The sequence below is a fragment of the Piliocolobus tephrosceles genome, unplaced genomic scaffold, assembly GCF_002776525.5.
Source record: "Piliocolobus tephrosceles isolate RC106 unplaced genomic scaffold, ASM277652v3 unscaffolded_31225, whole genome shotgun sequence".
NCBI classification, from domain to species: Eukaryota; Metazoa; Chordata; class Mammalia; order Primates; family Cercopithecidae; genus Piliocolobus; species Piliocolobus tephrosceles.
Window position 1 is genome coordinate 1 of NW_022314561.1, and position 7,109 is coordinate 7,109.

Below are 7,109 nucleotides of genomic sequence, written 5' to 3' on the forward strand. Positions count from 1 at the left end.
GATTCTCTTGCCTCAGCTTCCTGAGTAGCTGGGTTTACAATCACACACCACCACATCTGACTATTTTTTCTGTTTTTAGTTGAAACAGGGTTTCAGAATGTTTTCCATGTTTGTCTAGAACTCCTGACTTCTTGATCCAACCATCTTGGCCTCCCAAAGTGCTGGGATTACAGGCGTGAACCAACATGCACAGCAAAAACCTGGCTCTTCTTTTTGGCCCAAATACATCTATAAAGTTTCCTGCTCTCTCAACACTAACTTCCATTACATTTGCCATCAACATTCTCCCTAAAGTATAAATCTTGCTGTATCAGAAACACGCAGTCTTTCGTCTCTTATCTATCTCTAATCAATTGTAGTTGACTTACTACAAGCAGAGAGGGGCTTATCATAGATTCACTGTTCATAACAAGAGCTTTGATGTCACATTTAGGCTGTGGTGCCAACTTCACAGAGAGCTGTGATGTGAGAAAGGAGAAGCGTGAGCCCTTTTTAGTTGTCTTAGAGAATAATGGTAGTATAGTAGCCCACACATAGCTATGTGTTCAGTAAAAAAACAGTCTTATTACTTTTTCCCTGGGACTGTGTTTTATTTCAACTAAATGAGGATATTCATAGTCTCATACAGAAGAATAAGTAGGTAAAAAGGAATGTTATGTTACCTGTTTATTTTTCAGGGTTCTTGAAGTTCTTGAGACGAACAGTGGCAGGAAATTCATCACTTTTAAAAGTAATTCTCTTTGGAGACAGTGGGGTTGCGAGGAGTTCGTTTATGAACAGACATGCAACTCATACATTTGATACTCAGCTGTTCCACTCAATAGTTGTGGAATTTTTAACAAGATTTGAGAGGGATGGACATTTTGCTACCATGAAGGTTTGTGACATGGCAGGTCAGGAGAGATTCCAAAGACTGAGGATGTCATTTTACAGAGGTTCTGACAGTTGTCTGTTTACTTTTAGTATCACCGATTCACAAAGCTTCCAGAACTTAAGTAACTGGAAGAAAGAGTTCATCTATTACGCAGATGTGGAAGAACCCGAGAGCTTTCCTTTTGTGATTCTGGATTCTAAGACTGGCATTGGCGAATTGCAGGTGTTTATAGAAGAAGTGAAGCTTATGCAGGGAGAACGGTGACTATCCTTACATTGTAACAAGTGCAAAAGATGCCACAAATGTGGCCATAGCCTTTGAGGAAGGGGTTCAAAAATTCTTGCATCCGAGGATATGTCAGATCACTTGATGAACAAAGGCATGGTCAACCTTCAGCAAAAGCCCAAGCCTAGCTCATCTTGCTCTTGAGTGTTAGAGATAAGGCAGATGCCTTCTAACCAACTCACACATGTACACATAATCACGGACACGGAGAAGAGAATTATTGTTTGTAGCAGTGTGTTACTTACTAATAAAATTCAATGAGTGTGTATTGCTGTGTCATTAGTTGGTGGGAGAAGGGACACATCCACTCATAGAGGAATACATTTTCTCAGTAAAGGCACCTTACATTTATAAATTGTAATGGTTGTCTAAAAATGTTTCTTTGATTTACATATGTAAATTAGAAATCTTATAAATAAGATGACCAACACTTTAATTATAATTAAAATGAGACTACTCTAGAATTTATACTTGAATTTTTTTCCTAGAAAAAATGGGAAACTAATCTTTATATGTACAGATTTTTATGCAATTATCATTGTATTCTTCATGAAATAAAATGATTTCCTAAAGCTACAATATTAGATAGGAAAGATTAGAATCTAATGTGTTTGCAATGCATTCTTATTTACTTTACTTCTTTATTATTTTCAAAATGGCTTAACCTTTTTCTTAGTTTTCATTCTACCTATCATTAGATTTACTCTAGTAACTACTCATCATTCTTTTGCCATTAATGAACTTCTACCAAAATAGATCACATTTCCCAGCCCTAGGCAAAAAGTAGTACAAGAGTTGATTCTTCATACAGTCTGTCACACATCCAGCTAAATTTGAGCTGTCCATGAATAAATAGCCTTTCCATTGACAGAGTTCACTTTTAAGAAAAAAAGCGAACTACTGAGCTTGGAGAAAAGACAAATCTGCATTTGATAACTGATTTAACACTTACAATGTATGTGTGGAGGATACAAAATTACAGTTCTACTAATGGGATAGTTAATATTTCTCTGACATTGTTCAATCTTTTGGAAAGTCTCCTAGTTGAAGTTAAGTGACTCCTTTTTAACAAAGACACAAGCTGAATTTATCACTCTCAGGGGAAATACTAAGAAGGATTGTACTTTGTCAGAGGGTAAATAACACATTTTTATTAGGCCATGTATTTACTTACTGTCTTCTCTATTGCTGAACATTGCTTAGTGATTTGCTTTCAAGGTTTTTTGTGTTTGCTTCAAAAAAAAAAAAAACCTTCCTGCAATGATGAGACTTGATAAAGCAAATTGTGGCCTCTTATGGATGTTCATGTTCTCTGCAGTTGATGACTATCTGAAGCTTGGACTGAATGTGGATGAGACCCGCAACTGGAGAGTGATGGGGATATCAAAGGACATGCTGGGTGAGTGTGGTGGCTCTCATATAGGGAGCAGAGTTTTAAAAAAATTACATCGAAACATTTCTCTTCCTGGTTTCACCCAGTATTTCATCTGGAAGCGTTTTATAAAATATACGATGGGAAATGGTAGCAGAACAAAGCAGGTGGTGAGTATGGCAGCAGGAGCAGTGAGAAGCAGCTGCAGAGCCAAGCTGGACAGGAGAACCATAGATGATGCTCCATCGTTTCAAGGAAGGGTGATTCCCAGTGGTACCGAAGTTGCTTCACACAGTCTGTCATATATCCAGCTAGAGTCAAGCTGTGAATACAAAGCTTTTCCATAGAGAGAACTCAGTTTACAGAAAAAGGCTAACTACAGACTTAACGAAGAAATAAATGTGCATTTAATAACTTACGTATCAACTACTTTTTGCTGAGTAGAGGATACAAAATTACAGTTCCATTCCACTCAAATAAAGAGTTTTGTTAATTTTCATCCTTGGGGAAAGTTTCCTAGTTGAAGATAAAACATTCCTACTGTTTCTTGTCTCAAAAGAAAACTATGTTTCTCGACAAACCTGAGCTTTCACTTTTATATTATGATACCAGCATGTAAGTTTTCTCACAATAAACATGTCATGTGGAGGAGTAAAAAGATAAGTAGAGAAAAGCATCTGTGTGGTATCCAGTGATAGGTGCTATCTGGAGAGTCAGTGCTTTCTGGAACTCTGAACTGATAATTGGGAAGTGGTGAAGTGACTGAATTGTTAAAGATCACAAGTACAGCATGGACAAAACAGAGATTGAGAGTATGTATGTCCATGCCAAAGGAAGTATCTTAGGACGTTTCCAGCTATAACCGGAGGACAAAACTCCATATGCACATGTCTTCCGGATCACTTTTGGAACACTAAAGCAGATAACCAACTTCGTGCAACATACATGTTCTAAGGGGAGCCTGATCTTAAGACTAATTTCATTTCATTGCTCTTATGTTAGAGAGCCTGCAAGGGAAATCACCTAAGAGATCCAAGCTTTGCCAGCTTATCTTTCCTCATGATCATATTGAATCTATCAGCTGACAGCTCTACACCTGTGCCCCAGTGCTCTCATTCACACCTTCACACCTGCAATAGTTTTCTCTGCAGCCCGTATTAGAGGTCTGGCTTAATGCTCCACTTACCGTCCAGCTCCTTCAAAGAATTAGTCACATGTGAAGTTTGGCACTTAACTTTACTAATATATACCCAGTATGCTCTCTCACCATCATTAGCATGGAGAAAAGGCTATTTTCAGTGTGCCACTGTAAACAGCTGAGCCATGTCTTCCTGCTGTCACTCACCCTGATGCTCTTGGCTGGATTTCATCAGAAATCTCTGTATTAGATACTCATTGAGGGCAGGAACAACTACGTTAAAATGTACATGTTTGCTGAAATTACTCCCAGATTTCTAGAAGAGTCTTGCCTTTCTCTGCACCATTAGCTCTGACATTTATTTTGTTTCAATATGAGTGCTGTATAACAGGTTAAGACATCATCTTAGTTTGGACATGACCAATAGGGGAAATAGAACAAAAACAGCTGTGATGGACAGCACTTTCCGTTTTTTTTTTTTTTTTTTTTTTTTTTTTTGAGACAGAATTTCACTCTGTCGCCCAGGCTGGAGTGCAGTGGTACAATCTTGGCTCACTGCAAGCTCCACATCCCAGGTTCAGGCCATTCTCCTGCCTCAGCCTCTCAAGTAACTGGGACTACAGATGCCTGCCACTGCACCTGCCTAATTTTCTTTTTCTTTTTTTTTTTTTTTTTTTTTCTGTAGAGACAGGGTTTCACCATGGTTTCGATCTCCAGACCTCGTGATCCACCTACCTTGGCCTCCCAAAGTGTTGGGATTATAGGTGTGAGCCACCACACCAAGTCTGCACTTTAAAAATGAATATTAAACTACCACAATCTGGAACAAATATCTTTATGTTAAAAATCAAATAAGTGGGGTAAAAATGATGAGAATTATTTCACACAAGGACACAAGACAAAACTTAGAAGGACTGGATTAAAGTTAATTCAGAATGGAACAAAATTGTTCAAGTGCTCACCATTAGCAGAGGTTGTAGAACCTGATTTTCAATGAACATTACCTATTTTACAGCAAGATCTTATTGTAGAAACAAAGAGAGCATTGCCAGCCTCCCTGGTGTATCATCTCAGCCTCCAAAAATGCTAAGATTGCAGGCATGAGCCACCGTGTCCAGGCCAATTCCAAAAGGTTTATAAAATTTCAGCAACTTCCTCCACCTTCTCTTCACCCGCAAAACAATCATTACTGAGAATTCCAGTATATAATAAAAGTAAAGCAACTGCTGTGACCAAAGTACCTACATTGATATGAGTGTATATTCATGATCTGCTCGATTTTTTTTCTTTGTCTTAAATAGACACCTTTGACGTTTCAAAAAGGCTGACTCCAAATGTTATTGTAATCCTGGCTTTTCTTTGACAACACTCCTAAAACTGCCTTACACCTTTTTTCATCTATGAGTATCAATGGTTTACTCTCTGACGGAAAGGAAATAATCAGCAGGACCACTATTCCTAGCCACCGGCAGACACATAAATGTGACATTTAGCACTGCACATGTGTTTCCTTAGGTTCTTGAGTACTGCTGTGTAGACTGTCTATACATTTTTATGACATATCTACATTTATAAATGAATTAATGTGAATGTATATGCTATCACATTTCATTCCCAACTGCAGAATATCTTAGTTTTAAATCTATTTACCAAATCTTGACTCTGACAATAATTTTTGGATTGTTACATTAAAATGTACTACCTGGGACAGTCTCCAGGGCTCATGCATGTACTCTCAGGGCTTTGGAAAAGCAGAGGTGGATAAATCACCTGAGGTCAGGAGTTGGAGACCACTCTGGCTAACATGGTGAAATCCCGTCTCTACTGAAAATACCAAAATTCAGCACACGTAGTGTTGGAACATGTAGTCCCAGCTACTCCAGAGACTGAGGCAGGAGAGTCACTTGAACCCGGGAGACAAATATTGCCGTGAGCCAAGATCCTGCCATTGCACTCCAGCTTGTGCAACAGAGCAAGACTTCATCACAACAACAACAAATAAACAGCAATAATAAAATCAAAAGTAAAGAAACCAAATAAACAAGTGGCACCATTCTTCTCGAATGACTATTTGATCATAGAAAACTCAATTCCTGCCAGTTAATGGTCTCTATTAATAGCACAGGAATTTATTTGAAAGTAGATGGAAACATTTCAGAATAAATTTTGAATTAGTTATCTCTTATATAGGCTGCTTGCTTGCTCTCTTTGTGGTTCCCTTATAAAATCAACGATGAACACTAAAAGGTAAAACATAAAAACAATTTGCCTTCACAATATTCTACAAATAGCTGTCCTTAGTTGTGTTCCTAAATACCTATACAACTGGCTGTGAAGACTTGCTTGCAAAGGGAATTGACAGAGAGAGTTCTGGTGAGAAAAGGCCATCTGGAACGTAAGCTGTGCAGCCTAAGGGAGTTCCTTCAAAAGGGCAGATCAAATCTTTTATTCAATCATCAAATTTTAAAAACTAGAGAACACACCTTACTTTTATATGTAAATCATAAATATCAGTAAAGAAGTGATTTATTTATTTTATTTTTTATTATTTATTTATTTATTTATTTATTTATTTATTTTGAGACGGAGTCTCGCTCTGTCACCCAGGCTGGAGTGCAGTGGCCGGATCTCAGCTCACTGCAAGCTCCGCCTCCCGGGTTTACGCCTTTCTCCTGCCTCAGCCTCCCGAGTAGCTGGGACTACAGGCGCCTGCCACCTCGCCCAGCTAGTTTTTTGGAATTTTTTATTTATTTTTTCCTAAAGATACCAGTTCTTTATTAAATCCTGTGGAGTTTCCAGAGAAATACATACAGTAGAATCTATTAAAGCAAACAGTTCATTTTACAGCATATATATTTAAGATGTTATATATTTCATGCCCTTCATGAAAATTAATTCTTAAAACATTTTCTTTGATAGGTCAGAATTGGAACATTTAGCATTAGTAAAAATTGGGGTCGTAGTGTGGTTTTACATAAACAAACAACTCTTATTCTATTTTATTTACAAAAATTATTAACAAAAATAAATGCCCAAGGTAAAGGGAACTAAATACTCAGAAGTGTAAAATAAAAAGTAAGCCACCCTACAGGCATCCAGTCCCATTTCCCAAAGGTTAAAATTTCCTCTAAAATTGAGTTTTTGAGGATATATCAAGAAAAAATTTATTTCTGCATATTCTAGCATAGATGTCTTTTTAAAAACAACTGCCTGGCTTTATTTTCCTGCATAATCTTTCTTAAAGATATTCTGCATCAGCACATTTGGACTTACTTCAATCTTTTCTACCAATTGCGTGGAATCCTATTATGTAGATGTATGTATATATCTAGCTATTCTTATTTTGATGATTATTGGGTTGCTTCCAGTTTTATTTGATTGGTTAGTTTTGTGTACTTTTCCAAGTATATCACAACCTCAGCATTGAAACTAATGAGACA

At 37.4% G+C, this 7,109-nt stretch overlaps 1 pseudogene; it reads left to right on the forward strand.

The window, feature by feature from the left end:
* Positions 1 to 677: 677 nt before the first annotated feature.
* On the forward strand, positions 678 to 1,303 carry LOC111528349 (annotated as a pseudogene).
* The last annotated feature ends 5,806 nt before the right edge of the window (positions 1,304 to 7,109 follow it).